Here is a 15,855-nt window from a genome sequence, read left to right on the forward strand (position 1 = left end):
CTAGGTGGACACGCCAGGCGCCAGGCGAGGATGTGAAGGGCACGACTTGAGAAAGGCCTGCGCTGGGCAGGAAGGCCTGAGGTGCGCGGCCCGAGGGCTTCAGAATGGGAACCCGGGCAGCCCCATTCTTCTCCCCACTCTTCAAAGGGCCCTGTGATCTCGTGGGGTGGGACCCCACGGGCTGTGCCTCAGAATCCCGCGCCCACAACCTCTCCTCCCCTAGATAGGCCAGGTCATTCTCAGAGTGACACTTTTACTCAGGAAAGCTGCTGCGCTCCCACCCACAGCAGATCCCATTAGACACTGTGACAACCCTCAATCATCACAGCTCAGCCAGGGCGAGCCCCCCAGCATTTGTTTATGGATTTATTTTCTGGTGCTGGAGACTGAACCCGGCACTCTACTCACAGCCGCATCCCCTGTCCTTTTTGGTTTTTGAGACAGGGTCTCGTTAAATTGCTGAGGCTGGCCTCGTGATTCTGATCCTCCCACCTCAGCCTCTGAGTAATCGGGATTACAGGCATGTGCCTGCGCCAGCCCACCAGCATTTATTGAGACCACTGCCCACCAACCATGGGAACAAAATATGGGACACAGTGACACGCCCACCCCCAATAATGTGCGCCAAGTTCTCGAAGGGGCAGGGATGCACCCCAACCCAACAGATCCCCCCATCACCACCTAGCGTAAGTAACAGTGACGAGCATCACAGTGATGAGCACCAAGGCGAAGGTCAAGCCAGGGGCAGCCAAAGAAAAACGCAGGTGTGGGATGTGCCACCGCAGACCCTGTGAGCAGGGGTCTCTGAGGGTGACTGAATGGACAGAGGGACAGCGCTGTCAGCAGAGGGAACAGAAGAAACAGAGACCCTGGGGCGAGACCCGACCTGGAATGGCCAGGAACGGCGGAGGGCGGAGGGCGCGGAGGGTGTGGCAGGCGGGAAGGCCGGGTCAGGGCCCTGGGCCTTGAAGGCTCTTCCCCTGGCAGAGAGAGTCACAGAGGGTCCCCGTCAGGGCCGGGCGTGATGTGGCCAGGTGTTATGAGGACAGGCTGCAAGGGTAGCAGGGAAGAGCGAGGAGGCCCTGGGGAGGGTCGGGCGGTGAGGTGGCCTGAGGGAGGGACAGGTGCTGCCATTCAGGATGAGGAGAGGAAGGGCTGGGGACAAGACCAGGCTTGGGCCCAGCAGGGGGCGAAGGGGACAAGATGGGGGCTTGGATGTCAGAGTCCTGCCCTGTCCTGGTGTCACTCTTCGATCCAGGCCTGTACCCCGGCTGGAGGGCTCTGTGCAGGCTGCTGACGTTGGGGTTCACCCCGGGGTCCCCGGCCGCAGCGCAGGCTTATCAGGGATCCACGCTTGACTCCTCCGCACAGGCGGGCAGGAGCAGGGGGACCCACCCAACGAGAACCAAGTGCTACTTTGGCAGGAGAGAAGAATAAACCTGTCCTAGTGGCAACTGAAAATGACAGTCTCCAGTGTGGGGCTGTGCAGTGACCACGCTGTCACCCCCACCTTGCAGGGGACACACATCGTGGTGACACCAGGCTCTCTGTGCCAACAGCGCACTCCCCGTCGTGCTCCTGAAATGCATGTGCAGCAAGGAACAGGGAAGCCACCAAGAGAGAGAAACAGACACTCACTGGCAGCAAGGAGGGGTGAAGGAAGGGACAGGCGCACGGCCAGCAGGGGCGGCGCTCCGCGGCGGGGAACGCACACCCGTGTACACGCTCTCTGGAAAAGCAAGGCCCCGCTGGCCATCAGGAACAAATGGCGGTCACCATGGAGGTTGGGACCAGGAGGGGATGAAGGTCTGTCCACCTGTGACACTCTGCTAACTGGCACGCACATCATGCCCCTCTGCAGCACACACACTTGGAGAGCAGGGGCTGGCAGACGCCTGTCAGAGTCAAGTAACGGGGAGTGGCCACTGTGGGAGACTTGGGGAGGCAGGCCAGGCCTGGGGAGGCCCCTGTGGGCACCAGAAAGGGACTGGCCCCTCGCTCAAGGCCCTGCAGGGGCTCCTCACTTGCAGGGAGAGTATCCCGAGGAGCCGGTGGCTGCAGTGTCCTTCTTTCTCCGATGCCCGACCATGGCCACTGGTGGGGTCAGAGGGCTAGTGGGGAGTCCCTAGCATCTCCCTCAGTCCAGAATGACAAGCCACTTTCTGTCCCGTGGGAGTGGGGAAACCAGACTGGGGAACAAGCTCGAAGCTTCACACAAGGCTGCTTTATCAGGAGTTTCCGGCCAGCACCTGGGGTGGGAGGGAGCGAGGCTCGCAGTGAGAGGACTTTGCCATGTCCCCACCACCACAGTGCCCCCTCAAAGCTCCCCCGCAGCCTGCCTGGAATGAGGACATCCTAGAAGGGGCTGTGGGAAGGAGGGACGAGCAGCAGCAGGAGGGGTCCCAGGGCAGGAGCCAGGCCTGTGGAGCCAGTCCCAGTCCTGTTTGCTCCGTGACCCAGGGCTGACCCTGGGCGAGTGACCCAGGTCCTCATTTCCTCCCCCATTTTTCCCAGCACTGGGGCCTAAACCCAGCATGCTAGCAAGCTCTCTACCCCTGAACTACAACCCCAGCCCTGCCTTTTCTTTTTTTTTGGTACCAGGAGTTGAACTCAGGGGTGCTTAACCACTGACCCACACCCCCAGCTCTTTCTTATCTTTTATTATGAGACAGGGTCTCCCCAAGTTGCTTAAGGCTTCATTAAGTTGCTGAGGCTGGCTTCGAACTTGTGGTGTCTCTGCCTCCGCCTCCTGAGTCGCTGGGCCTGCAGGCGTGCGCCACTCAGCCTGGCTTCCTTTTTAAAGCTTATTTTGAGTTGGGGTCTCGCCCACTGCCTGGGCTGGCCTTAAACTCGTGACCCTCTGCCTCAGCCTCGCAAGTACCTGGGACTGCACGCGTGTCCCACCATGCTTAGCATCCCTTCCCTATTAAAGGGAGATGATAATGACACCGAGTCTTGGCGCTGATGGGAGGAACAGGCCCATTGAGTTAGTTTGCAGAAGGCACGTAGACCGCGCCTGTTAATGGCGTGGGCCAGGTACTATCGCAACTACTGAACTCAGCAGCCATGGTCCTTGGCACTTAGTATCTCACCTGCTGAATGTGCATTTATATCCTCAAAACAACCTACTGGGACGCGCCGTGATATCCCCATTTTACAGACAAGGACACAGGGCAGAGACGGGGCAGTGACTGCTCCGCACACTCAGCCAGGAAGTGGCGAGCCCAGCCCTCCCGCCCGCTCCGCACCAGGCAGGTGAGAGCTCCAGGGTGGGGCCAGGAAGGCTGGGGGGAGGTCAGATCTGTCACCTGCCTGGGGTGGGGCCTAGGCCTGCTTCCCCTTCTCCGGAAAAGGAAAATGATCAGGTTCAGACAACTCAGAAAAGGACACTCCGACAGCTTTCTACACACCACACTCCACTCCACTCTATTAAAATGAGAAAGATGATGTCACCCATCAAAGTGGCAAAGGTCAAAGGTGTTACCGTCCAAGGCAGCGAAGCTGTGGAGCTGCCACACACCAGGGTGGGAGTGTGACTTGGCACCACCTGTCTGCAGGGTGGGACATACTGGCAGAGCTGAAGGGACGTATCTCAAGCCCACTTCTAGAAGATGTCCCCAGCCACGATCACACGCAGGTGTGGCCCTGTTAACAGCAGGGAAACCGGCCTGGCCTGCCCAGAAAGGGGTCAGCGGGGCACACACGAGCCGCCGGGCACTGGCGGCACCAGCTGTTCTGACCCAGAACCTCGGAGTGAAAATGCCAGGGGCAGGACAGACCCGGCCTCCTGTGACCTCTGGGTAAAATCGGTGGCGGTGGCGGGGGTGCTCCCAGGAACAGACATGGCAAGAGGAGGGAAACCGCGGGCACCCTGTCTCTGGGAAGGGACCGCAGCCAGAGGGAGGCCGTCGGCCCCGGGGCGGCCACCCTGCTGGCTGTGCAGGACTTCCAGCGCGTTTCAGGGGCTAGGTGACCCAGGCACACCGGCAAAACCTGCCTCCTGCAACGAAACACAGCAGGAAGAAAGGGGGCCAGGAGCACCTGGTCCTCAGGGTCCCTGAGCAGAGCCCTGGCGGTGACGCTCATGAAGCCAAGAACGGGAGCCAGGTGACCACAGCTGCTAAGGACCGGGAGCCCACAGGACAGCGGCCGGGAAAGCCATCAAGCTCAAGGCTCACCAAGGGCTCGCCCAGGTCTGCGCCAAGCCCGGGCCCAGCACCTCACAGGCCGTGGCCTCAGCCCCTCCTCAGCCCTGAGGGGAGCACCCGCCCTGGGGGCAGCTGTGCGCCCCAGCAGGGAAGCTCCCGCTGCCCCCAGGGCCCAGGAAGGCAGGCCACCACCGGGGACGGGGACAGGGCCCAGAAGACGGCTGCAGTGAGAGGTGGCTTCCGTGCCATCTGGCACAGCTGGCTCCCCTGGGACCTGGAGAGTTCCCTCTGAGCTTCCTGTGGTCAATGTGTCTAGCAGACAATAAGTCCTGGCCCCGGATGAGTGGCTGGGACGGGAAGGGTCCCGTTTCCCTGGCCGCGACTTGGAAGGGGACGGCTTCCTGCTGGCAGCACCTTAACTGCCTGCTCTGGAGATGGAAGAAACAGCTGCGGGGACACCCCGACGGCGTCTGGCCAGGAAGTCCAGCTGCCACGAGCTGCAGGAGGGTGCGGCACACACGGAGGGGAGCGGGACGGGGCCTGAGGAAGGAGGGACTCCGCGTCCAGAGGGTCCCCGGGGCTTCTGTCTAAAAAGGAGCCTGGGTAAGAAGCAAGGGGACAGGAAGGGGCCAGGGGGGGCCACAGTGAGCAGCGACTCTGGAGCCCTAAGCCTGGGGTGCAGTTCCGCCTCTGCCTTGCCTGCCATATCCGGAGGCAAGTCACCCCTGGCTGGATCTCTGTGTTCTCATCCCTAAAGTGGGACAGTAACGTACTGTCTCACAGAGTGCCCGGACGATCACGGATTAATGCAGGTCAGAACTCAGACCGGCCAGCACAGGGGACAAGCCCACATCACAGTCACCTTCACCGACCCACCCTCTTCTCCTGCGTGGACTAGGACAGCAGCACCCCCTCATCTCCCTGGCACCCTGGGTCCCTCCCTCCCAGAGCGGCCTGCACAGTCCTTATAAAGGGAAACCAGATGTTAAAGCCCTTAAATGACTTCCCCTCACACAGGCGAACCCCGCCACACCCCTTTCTCCTCCACCGCATCCCCCGCTCAGCTGATGTAATGGGCTTTCGCACTCTGGCCTCAGGGCCTTTGCACCTTCCGTACCCACTGCCTGTTTTCTTTCTTTCTGCCTCCTTTCCAGCCCGGATCACTGTTTCTCATCAACCTTTCTGGTCCCTTTCTCTAGAAAGCCCTAGCGGAATTCCCAGGCTGGTCCCAGGCTGGGTCAGGTATGGCCCTGGGCTGCCTGAGGCTCCTCCCTCACAGTCCTGACTCTGGGCTGTCACTGTCTGGAGTCAGCAAGTCTGTCAGAGGCTGTCTGTGCTGGTCACATGCGAGAGTGCAGTGAGGCAGTGCCACCCCCTCCCACCTTTACTCCCCGCTCCTCGCCCCTGGAGCAGGTTCAGGTCAGCCCAGCCCCTCACCCAAACGCCAGCCTGGCAGCTGCTCTCCAAGGAGAACTGAATCAAAGCTGGTCAGCGTCCTGCCTGCCCTGGGGGTAGAGGTCAAAGCCCTCCCAGCCTGCCTCCGCCTCTGATGTGGGACTCGTTGGTGTCCAGCCCCAGCTAAGGCAGTGCCATGAACCATCTTTCCAACGTTCCCAACGAGCTTACCGGGTGGGTGCCCCACAGCCTCCTGTCACGTGGCTGCAGACTGTGGCGCGAGGTCAGCTGGGAGCTGTCGGGAGGTGCACGGAAACCCCTCAGGAGGCGCTGGGCCTGGGCTGTGAAGCCACAGGCAGCACTGCCACTGCAAGGCGACTCCGCCAGACTCGGCCAGGTATACAGCAAACAGTCTAGAATGTTCACCGCAACACTGTTACAGCTCCGACGGAAGCCAGCAGAAGGGCCACCAAGAGTGCAAATGGATAACTCCTGAGACCCAATCACAAAACCCCAACGGCAGGAAAAATGAACGCTGCCCAGAGCAAGATCCAAAGTCTAAGATGGAACATGAAAAGCACGGGGCATGGGGACATGCTGACGGGACACCATTTCTAGGCTTAGTGGGACGTGTGCCTGCGCTGGGCAGGGAAGCTCCCACTGCCCCCAGGGCCCGGGAAGGCAGGCTGCAGTGAGAGGTGGCTTCCGCGCCATGTAGCACGGCTGGCCCCCCTGGGACCTGGGAGAGTTCCCTTCTGACCTTCCTGAGCACCCCTACAACCCGTCCCCACATTTTCAGCCTAAAATCTACCACGAGGTAAAAATTAGCTAATAAGAAACCACTTGCCCAAGGTCCCAGGCTGCTGGGTGACGAGGCAGGAACCTGAAAGTGTGGGTCTCTGACGGCCGAGCCTTCCCCTCGCTGTGCCAAGCTGGCACCACAAGGCTTGAGCTGGGAGCCTCAGAGGGCTGCTGGCGGCCTGCCTGCTCCCAGCCATGCCAGGCCCCATGGGGGAGGGGCGGCCGCAGAGCGAGCCAGGGGCAGGTGGAGCGAGGCCTCGCACCAGTTCCGAGGCCCTTCTTGGTGGCAGTGGCAGCAGCAAGCCTAGTGCTGACGTGCCCCCTGATGCCAGGCCCCCCGATCCAGGCCGGGACAGGCGCTCTGCATCCCCGCAGCACTTCCACGAGGCAGCCCAGCACTGTGCCTGTGTCACACGGGAGGAGACTCCTGGCCCCTCTCCTGCCCCCCCTGCTCCCCGGCTGAGCCTCGGGGTCTCCCCAACCCCACACATGGCCTCCGCTGCAGCCGGCGCCCGGCGCTCCTTCCCAGCTACCTCGCCTTCGGAGCTTCCTCAAGGGACTTTCCCAGGGACAAAGGTCTCAGGCCAGGCCCAGGGTATGGAGACGCTCCAGCCCTCATCACGGTTGGCAGAGACGTCACCATGTGTCACAGGTGGGCGTTGGGTTCTAGTCTGCTCCCACAGGAGACCCTGAGGTTGGGGGCTCTGTGGCTCCTGTCCTCTGCTGCAGTCCCAGGGCCCAGCAATCACCCGCCACCACTAGGTCGTTCCCCAAAGCCCGGCAGCGCTTGGAACACCCACTTCTAACAGAGGCGAACTCCAGGCGCACCCTAGTAAACAGGTGCGGCGGGCAGAGGGCTGGGAAGCAGCAGAGGGAGAGGCTGCAGGGGGCGGCGGCAAGGTGGCCCAGGGCAGGCTGAGAGCGGCTGGCGGCGGGGAAATTCCAGCCAAAGGGAACAGGGAGGTCAGAGCCTGCGAGGAGGCCTGGCCTGAAGCTGGAGAGTTTGGGAGCTGGGGAACAGCGGCAGGAAAGGAGGTGGGAGCCACTGAGGACCCAGGGAGGGCCTGGGGGCCAAGAACACACAACATCCCGCTTTCACAGGGTCCCCCAAGGGACACCCTCCCAGCCATGAGCCCATCAGTCTCCCTGAACTTTGGGCCACCCACCAACATCCCATTCCAACAGGCCCACGGGAACCCGCCCACATCACACCCTTCCAAGGAGGCCAAACAGACACTCTGTTCCTGCCCAGGGAGTGGCCCAGCCTTGCCCAACCTGCTGCTTCCAGACCCAGACCCACTGGGGAATGGTCAGTGTGGAAGCTAGAGGCAGGAGCTCTGGGAGCATTCTGGCCCGACTCTGAATCTGCCCCTGTCCTCGGCGGCTTTCTGAGCCTCTCTTTTTCTGTCTGTAAAGTGGGTTTATCTCCAGAACTCACTGCTCCGATTGTGACAGCCATGGAACAAAACCAGGCACGGGCACTCGGCCGAGGTGAGCCCTCATTAAACGTTAACCAACACTGATTCTTGGAGAGGCAGAAACACAGGGCTCTGAGAGAGAATCCAGAGGGGGACTCTGGGCAGCACAACTTACCAGCTGACCTTGGGCAAGTCACTCAGGTTCTTAACAACAGGCTGAGACCCCACGGGGCTGTGGGGGGCTAGATGGGGACACAGTGAAGCAGGGGAAGAGAGCTAGCAGGAGACCAGCGCCTTCCCAGTGTTTGCTATTATCGTCAAAATTTGTGGGAGGGGTTCCCCGACTCCCACCACCAGGAAGCACTTTTGACCTCTCTTCTGGATGTCCCTGCCCCTTCGCTCCAGCACTATGTCCCCTGGGTTTCAGTTTTAGATCCTCCGAACCCTCAGTCTCCCGGTCAGATTTTGACCTTTGTCCCCTCTAACCACGCCCCCTTTGACCCCCTAAAAGACCCCCAAACCTAAAACTCATTCACCTGTCCTGTTAGTTGTGGCCTTTAGATCTGCAACCCAACGTCCCCGGAGTTGTGACCTCTGACCCATGTAGGCGCACCCTCCCCTCAAATTAGTAACCCTGACCCCCCCACACTTTTGGGGGACTCGTTCCGCGCCCCCACTTCAAATTTCAAACTTTGCCCTGCCCTTCGCCACGCCCCCCAGAGCGGGACCTCGGATCTCCTCTACGCCTCCCTCCCCTCAGCGCTGACCCCCGACCCTCTCCACGCGACCCTTCCCTCCACTTGTGAACTTTGACACCGGCGGCCCCGCCCCCTCCTACTTAAAAGCTCCTCCACCGCCAGCGCCCGGCCTACCCCCCCATCCCTGCCCAGACCGCCTAGCCTACCGGCTCGGCGCCACCGTCGCTGGCGGCCTGGCTGCTCGGCCCGGAACTCCGCGCCCTTACGCCGCCTTCAGCTCTCTGGCGCCGCCGCCACCGCGGCTACTACCGCCGCCATGTTGAATCCCCAACGAACATCCGGGGCTTTCCCCCTCGCCGCCCACCAGTCCCCATAGCAACGGGGCTGACCGGGCAGAGGGCAGGGCCTGCGTAGGGGCGGAGCTGAGCGCGGGGCTGCGCCCGCTCCAGCTTCTAATTGGTGCAGACGGTTCAATCGGAGACGTTCGGGCAGAAAATGCCAGGCGGGGATTGGAGAATTTGGAAAAGGTGCGGAGAAGCCCACTCCCGGCCCACCCCAGTTTGTTTTAAAGGGGAAATGACTGTCTTCCTGTCGCACGCGCTCCCACCTTCTCCCAGGAGGAATTAGGGGACGGAAGACAGCAATGGGTTAATAATCGCCAGGAACAGTTCTTAAGCACGAGGCGACGGCCATGCGGTAAACGCTTTACTGGGATTAGCCGGACACTCAGCGCAGCCCGTTTTATTTCTATTACTCATTTTACAGATAAGAAACAGGTTCAAAGGGGGACTAGCTGGCTCAGGATCCCAGAAAAGTAGGGAATAGGTTTTGAAGGACAGTCATCTGACACTGTTTGGTCTTCCTTTTTAAAATAAGTTTTTAAAGTAATGAATAAAACAATAGAAAATTTTAAAAACCCTTTTAAACTTCAAAAACGAATAAACTCGGACATCTATGACCTCACTCACCAGCCTCCAGTCTTCTCACAATTCCTGGGGAAAAAAAAAAAAAAAATCAGGAGCACTTTCAGCTGCAGGTCTTCCTTTGCGCTGGCTTTCCCTTCTGTCTGGAGCATGCTCTTCTCCGGTGTTCACTTAGCTCCTCTGCTCCTCCTTCAGCGTTTTCCTCAAATGTCACCTTCCTACTGGGCTCCTTCCTGCCCACCCCTCCTAAAGCAGCAAACATGGCTCTCAGATGCTACCAAAACCTTTACTAGTGCTTGCTGATTGCGTCTATTGTCAATTGTCTCCTCTGCTGGAATGTCAGCTCCAAGAAAATAGTGGATTTTTGTCCTTGTTCACCGTCGCGTACCCAGGGCGCTGGCATCCATGACGTGGGAGTGCTCAATAAACATTTGTTAAATGGCCTGGGCATGGTGGTGCAGCCTATGATTCCAGCTATTTGGGAGGCTGAGGCAGGAGGTTCCCAAGTTTGAGGCCACCCTGCCTCAAAATAAAATGAAAAGGGCTGGGGATGTAGTTTTTGAACGACTGGTGATTCCACTCTTCAGAGATGCACTTAAATGTTTGATGCAGCTCCTGTGCCCCAACAGACCGTCTAGCACACAGTAGGCAGTTCATTAATGTCTGAAAACCATGACTGAATGATGGATGCTGAGGTATGTTCTCTTTACATTTTCCTATCTTTAAAAAGAAATAGGAGGGCCGGGGTTGTGGCTCAACCTAGCACGCGTGAGGCACTGGGTTCGATTCTCAGCACCACATAGAAATAAATGAACAAAATCCATCAACAACTAAAATAAATAAATAAATAGGATCAGAGACAAACATTTCTAAAGAACGTTGTGTCTTTTAAAAACAAGATATCACTAGTATCTTTCCATGTTATTAAACATTCTTCAGAAGATTATTTTTAAGGGCTGCATAAGAAGCATCCTATCAATGAACTCTAATTTGTTTAAACACTCTATTCTGTTGGAGCATCTATACTGTTAATACATATTTTGCTACTATAAATCTGTTTCCTAAAAAATCCAAAGAGCTAAACATTTGTGCACAGCTCTAATTATTTCCTCTGAATAGACTACCATGAATAGAACGGTTGAGTTAGAGGGAATGTACACTTATATATTTATTTGCGGTGCTGGGAATCGAACCCAGGGACTTGGCATGCTAGGCAAGGGCGCTACCACCAAGCTACATTCCCAAATCCTAGCATGTCCATTTTGAAGATTTAATACATTTCCTGTGTTTCAAGCATTTCTATGATTATGACTCTTGATAGAGTCATAATTCTAGCCATTTGATTTTTTTGTTTGTTTGTTTTTGGCACAAGGGATTGAACCCAGGGGCGCTGACCACTGAGCCACATCCCCAGCCCTTTTTGGTATGTTATTTAGAGACTGGGTCTGAGTTGCTTAGCGCCTCGCTTTTGCTGAGGCTGGCTTGGAACTCAAGATCCTTCTTCCTCAGCCTCCCGGGCCGCTGGGATTACAGGTGTAACCCAGCGCCCCGCCTTTTTATTTTTTGTTTTGAGAAAGGGTTTCCCTAAATTGCCTAGGACCTTCCTAAGTTGCTGAGGCTGGTCTTGAACTTGTGGTCCTCCTGTCTCAGCCTCCCAGGTCGCTGGGATTACAGGCGTGCGCCACCGCGCCTTGCTCAGCCATTTGATTTGAACAACGAGCTCTGACACCCACCTCTGCTCGTCCAGGAGGCCACTGAGGCTGAAAGAAACCTCTTCCCTCGCTCAGCCTCAACCTCGTGGGGCAAACCCTGGACCTGAGCGCGGCTCACCGGCTGCCCTCTGCTGCCCCCTGGTGGCCTGAGCACGTATGACAAGATGGTGTGATCCCGCTCCGCATTCCGCGGCTCCTCGCCGGCAGGAAAGGCTCTGGGTTGTGCTCCTTTGACTCCTCACAGAATCTCTGCTCTAGAAGGAGCAAGACCAGGGGCTGAGGATGGAATCCTACCCAGGCCACAGTGATGGGAGGAGAAACGGGCGCAGTCTGTCTCTCTGATGCCCCAGCCCGAGTTTCAGGGCAATGGGCTGCAGAACTGTGTTAGGGGAAGCCCCCTTGTACCTTAGCTGAGGACCCAGGTAGAGATCAGACCCCTGGGACAATCCCGGTGACAGACCTGCCCCAAGAGCTTACTCAGGGTGGGGCAGGACCCCCCTTCCTACTTCAAGGCCTTGGAAGAAGAAAATCAGAGCCTCCCTGGAGGAGTGTTGTGGAGGTGACTCTTAGAGGATGGCGACCGGGGAAGAGGGGAGGAGCATTTGAACTCATAACAATAAAGATTGTAGATTTCTAGGTATCAAGGAAAACGGTGAATCACTGTGTATGGACAGCAAGCAAGGCTTTAGGTCCTTCATATATAGAAAGCACTTGCAAGTCAATAAAACAGCTGTCTATACAACAGAAAAATAGGCAAAAGATATGAACAGAAATACAAAAAAAAATCCAAACAATAAATGAGAAAAATGGAATTGGTGAATAAGCAATGAATAAAATGCATACTAAACTGATTTTTTAGGTATCTTGGGAGAAAAAAATACACACACACACACACTAGGGACTGAACCCTGGGACACTTTACCACTGAACTACAGCTCAGCCCCTTTTATTTTGTATTTTGAGACAAGACTTTTTACTAAATTACGGAGGCTGGCCTCTAATTTTTTTTTTAATATCTTATTTAGAGACAGGCTCTCACTGAGTTGCTTAGCACCTCATCGTTGCTGAGGCTGGCTTTGAACTCGCGATCCTCCTGCCTCAGCCTGCTGAGTTGCTAAGATTATAAGCATGAGCTATTGTACTTAGCTGAGAAAAAAAATCTTTTAAATATCATAATCAGTGCTGGTAAGAATACAAAATAAGAAGGACTCTTAAAATTAAAAAAAAAATTAAAAACCTCTCAGGCAGCCTTTTGGTGATAGCCATCAAGAGACTCAACGATGTCACCTACTCTTCACTTGACACAGCAACTCCAACTCTGGAATTGATCTTAAAGGGAAAGAAAGGCAGCTGAGTGTGGTGGTGCAGCAGTGATCCCAGCGACCTGGGAGGCTGAGGCGGGAGGACCACAGTTCAAGACCAGCCTCAGCACTTAGCAAGACCCTGTCCTGAAATAAAATAAATTGAAAGGCCAAGAATGTAGTTTAGTGGTAAAGTGCCTCTGGGTTCAATTCCAAATATGGAGAGAGAGAGAGAGAAAGACAGACAGACTTAGGCATAAACGTATATGTGGAAAATATTCATCAGGGGTAAGTACTATTTTCAAAATATTTTTTTAGATGTTGATGGGCCTTTATTTTATTCATTTATTTGTATGTGGTGCTGGGAATCGAACCCAGGGCCTCCCTCATGCTGGGCAAGCGCTCTCCACTGAGCCCCAGCCCAGCCTGCAAGTACTATTGTAAGAATTTTTATTCTTATTGGTTTTTGATGATCGTGGAATATCTAAATCCCTGTTATCTGATATCTGCTGCTGCCAGACTTTCTCCTGTCCTCTACGCCTGGCCCTCTCTGACGGTTCTGCCCACATTACTGTATTTACTGTACTTACTGCTCATCATTTGTCTATAGGGTGGGACCTTTAGAGCCACTTCACAGATGAGGAAACTGAGGCTGGGGCAGGGGAGAGGGAGAACGAAGCCCCCACCTGGAACAGGAAGGGAGACCGACTTCAACACCGAGGCCCTGACAGAGGCTCACACTCATGAACACACCCCTTGATGCCATCGGGGAGCCCAGCATGTTGGGTAGTGACAACTGTGAATGCTCCCTGAGCCTTCCACGTCACAGGCCCTGCCTGTGCTGAGCATTTAATGCACACAGCCTCCTTTGTCCCCACAACATGTCTAAGCATGTCATCTCCATTCTACAAATGTGCAAACAAGGCACAGAGAGGGTAAGTCACTTCTCCAAAGCCACACAGGCAGCCTGGCTTGGAGGGTCTGGGCTTCTAACCACTTCTCTCTCTCTCTCTCTCTCTCTCTCTCTCTTTTTTTTTTTTTTTTTTTTTGATCCATACATAGTAAATATAGGAATCAATAAATAACATAATATAAATTAAGCAATGGGCAGAATTAAAAAGAAAAATTCCAAGTCAAAAACACATCTAGGCAGTCGTAAAAAGATCACATAGTCCCCGAGGTGTGGCTCGGTGGTACGGTGCTTGCCTCCCCCTTGTGGGGTCCTGGGTTCCATCCCCAGCACCAGAGAGAGAACATCTCTATCACCCAGAGCTTCCTCCTGTGCCTTGGCACCTAATCCTCCCTCTGCCCCCCCCCCAGCTTTAGGATTCAACAATGAGTCCACTCTGGCTGCACAGGTGAGACTCCCTTCCCAAAGCCTTGAATGGGATCCTGCAGTCAGCGGCCTTCTAAGACGGCCTCCCTTGGCCCAGCCTCCTGGGCTGGCCATTCACCCGGGTCCTGTCCATTGGTTCATTACAACAAGATGAGACACTAAGATTTCAATGAAAGGGAGAGCTGGGTGTGGGGTTTGTGGGCGTTCTGTCTTTGCAACTTTTCTGTAGACTGTTTCGAAAGACTAAGGTTTATTTTTTAAAATGAAGGGGCTGGGGCTGGGGTTGTGGCTCAGCAGAAGGGTGCTCTCCTAGCACGTGGGAGGCCCTGGGTTCCATCCTCAGCCCCACCTAAAAATAAGTAAATAAAATAAAGGTATTGTGTCCAACTACAACTAAAAAATAAATATTTTAAAATAAATAAACAAAATGAAGGAGCTGAAGTTGGGGGCGGTGGTGGCCCACAGCTGTAATCCCACCAACTCAGGAGGCTGAGGCAGGAGGATCAGAAGTTCGAGGCTGGCCTCAGCAACTTAGTGAGGCCCTAAGAAACTTAATGAGCCTGGCTCAAAATTAGAGAGAGAGGAGAGAGGGAGAGAGAGAGAGAGAGAGGGAGGAGGAGGAGGAGGAGGAGGAGGAGGAGGAGGAGGGAGGGCGCAGCTCAGTGATTGCCTGGATGCACAATGTGACCATGTGAATTTCATGAGGCAGGAAAAGCAGGTCACAAAGCCTCCCGCGTCCTCTGCGGCGTCGCATGCCATCTGTGCAGCCTTCCAAACCCCGCTCGCTCCGCCCTGAGGAAGCCCAGGTCTCCCCCCTGCCACCCGGAGCCTCCTGCGCATGTGCGGAGATGCGTGGAGCTAGGAGCCCCACCCGCGGGCCTCCCTGCCTCCCTGCCTCCCTGCCTCCCTGCCTCCCTACCTCCCGCGCACCCGGCCGTGGGAGCTCCCAGGGGCTGGGTGAGTCGCCTAAGTCACTGTCATTCCTGCCCTTTGTCATGCGCTTCCTGTGCCAGGTGCTGGCCTGTACCCAGTCCTCCTCCAGGCGGTCGGGCAGTTTACTGAGCACCTACTATGCACCAGGACAGCCGCAGACTGTCCCGTGGCCTAGGGGTGATGGAGGAGACCAAAAATGAGTGAAATGCGTCCAGATGGTGGTCACAAGATCTAAGCGTGCTCCACAAGGTAGAGCAGGGTGGAGATGTCGGGGCTGCTTTGTCTTCATATTTCGGGGTGCTGGGGACAGGACCCAGGGCTGTTCGTCAAGTGCTCCACACTGAGCCTCACCCCAGCTGGGGACGTGTGACCCAGTGATCAGGGAGAACTTATGGGGAAGGTTCCGCTGAGCAGAGCCCTGAAGGGAGGGGACCCTGTGGATACCTGGGGACAGCATCCTGGCCCCTGGGTGAGGGGGGGTGAGCACAGGGAGGGGGCGGGGCGCATGGGCCACCAGAGGACTGTGGCTTATTATTTAGTACACAAATCTCAGGACCAGCTCTGAGCGGGAGGGAACATGACCCACCCAGGCGCTCCAGGTCCCTTTGGCTGTGGGTGGTGAACTGCAGGGACAGGAGAGCGCAGGAGCCCCAGTGTGGGCGGGAGGTGAATAGAGACAGGGCCAGGGTCAGGGCTGGCAGGTGGCGGAACTGGAGAGATTCTGGGTACATTTTAAAAGCAAAGTCCACAGAATTTACAGCTAATTGGACGCGGGGCACGAGAAAAAGAGGACTTGGGAATACCAGGACTGTCACACGCATTTAATATCATTCTTATTTACAAATGAAGAAACAGAGGTTCAGAGAGGGTGGGTCACTTGCCCCCAGTCACACAGGAAGTGCTCCTGTTGTAGGGACAGACGAGGCAAGGCACCGGAGACAGCAGGACACAGTTTTATTTGGCTGCAGCCAGGCTCAGGGGGCACAGCTTTTGCTGTCATCAATCAATCCCCTGAACCCCGAGTTCAGGGAGTTTCAGGGTTTTATACCCAGCATGTAAGGGGAGGGGCTCAGAAGTTCCCGGTCTGCAGAAGTTCACATAAAGCAGCTTTTTCCCTCACTGTTCTGGGCAAGTTAACCCTTGAAGGACAACACCTGAGAAGGGGGGAGCTTCTCCTCCCCTCTCCTTCC

At 56.1% G+C, this 15,855-nt stretch overlaps 1 protein-coding gene across 2 annotated transcripts in view; it reads right to left on the reverse strand.

The window, feature by feature from the left end:
* The window catches only part of Pak4 (p21 (RAC1) activated kinase 4), a 39,038-nt gene extending 30,254 nt beyond the window's left edge, over positions 1 to 8,784 (reverse strand). The window contains exons 1-2 of one of the 2 annotated variants that reach the window (XM_071604293.1): positions 8,667 to 8,784; positions 5,775 to 5,956 (exon numbers count right to left, since the gene is read on the reverse strand). The gene's annotated coding sequence lies outside the window, so the exon portion shown is untranslated. The remainder of the gene's footprint in view (positions 1 to 5,774; positions 5,957 to 8,666) is intronic. The other variant, XM_027941455.2, reaches the window with a different exon arrangement.
* Between the last annotated feature and the right edge of the window lie 7,071 nt (positions 8,785 to 15,855).

Source organism: Marmota flaviventris, chromosome 18 (assembly GCF_047511675.1).
Source record: "Marmota flaviventris isolate mMarFla1 chromosome 18, mMarFla1.hap1, whole genome shotgun sequence".
NCBI lineage: Eukaryota > Metazoa > Chordata > Mammalia > Rodentia > Sciuridae > Marmota > Marmota flaviventris.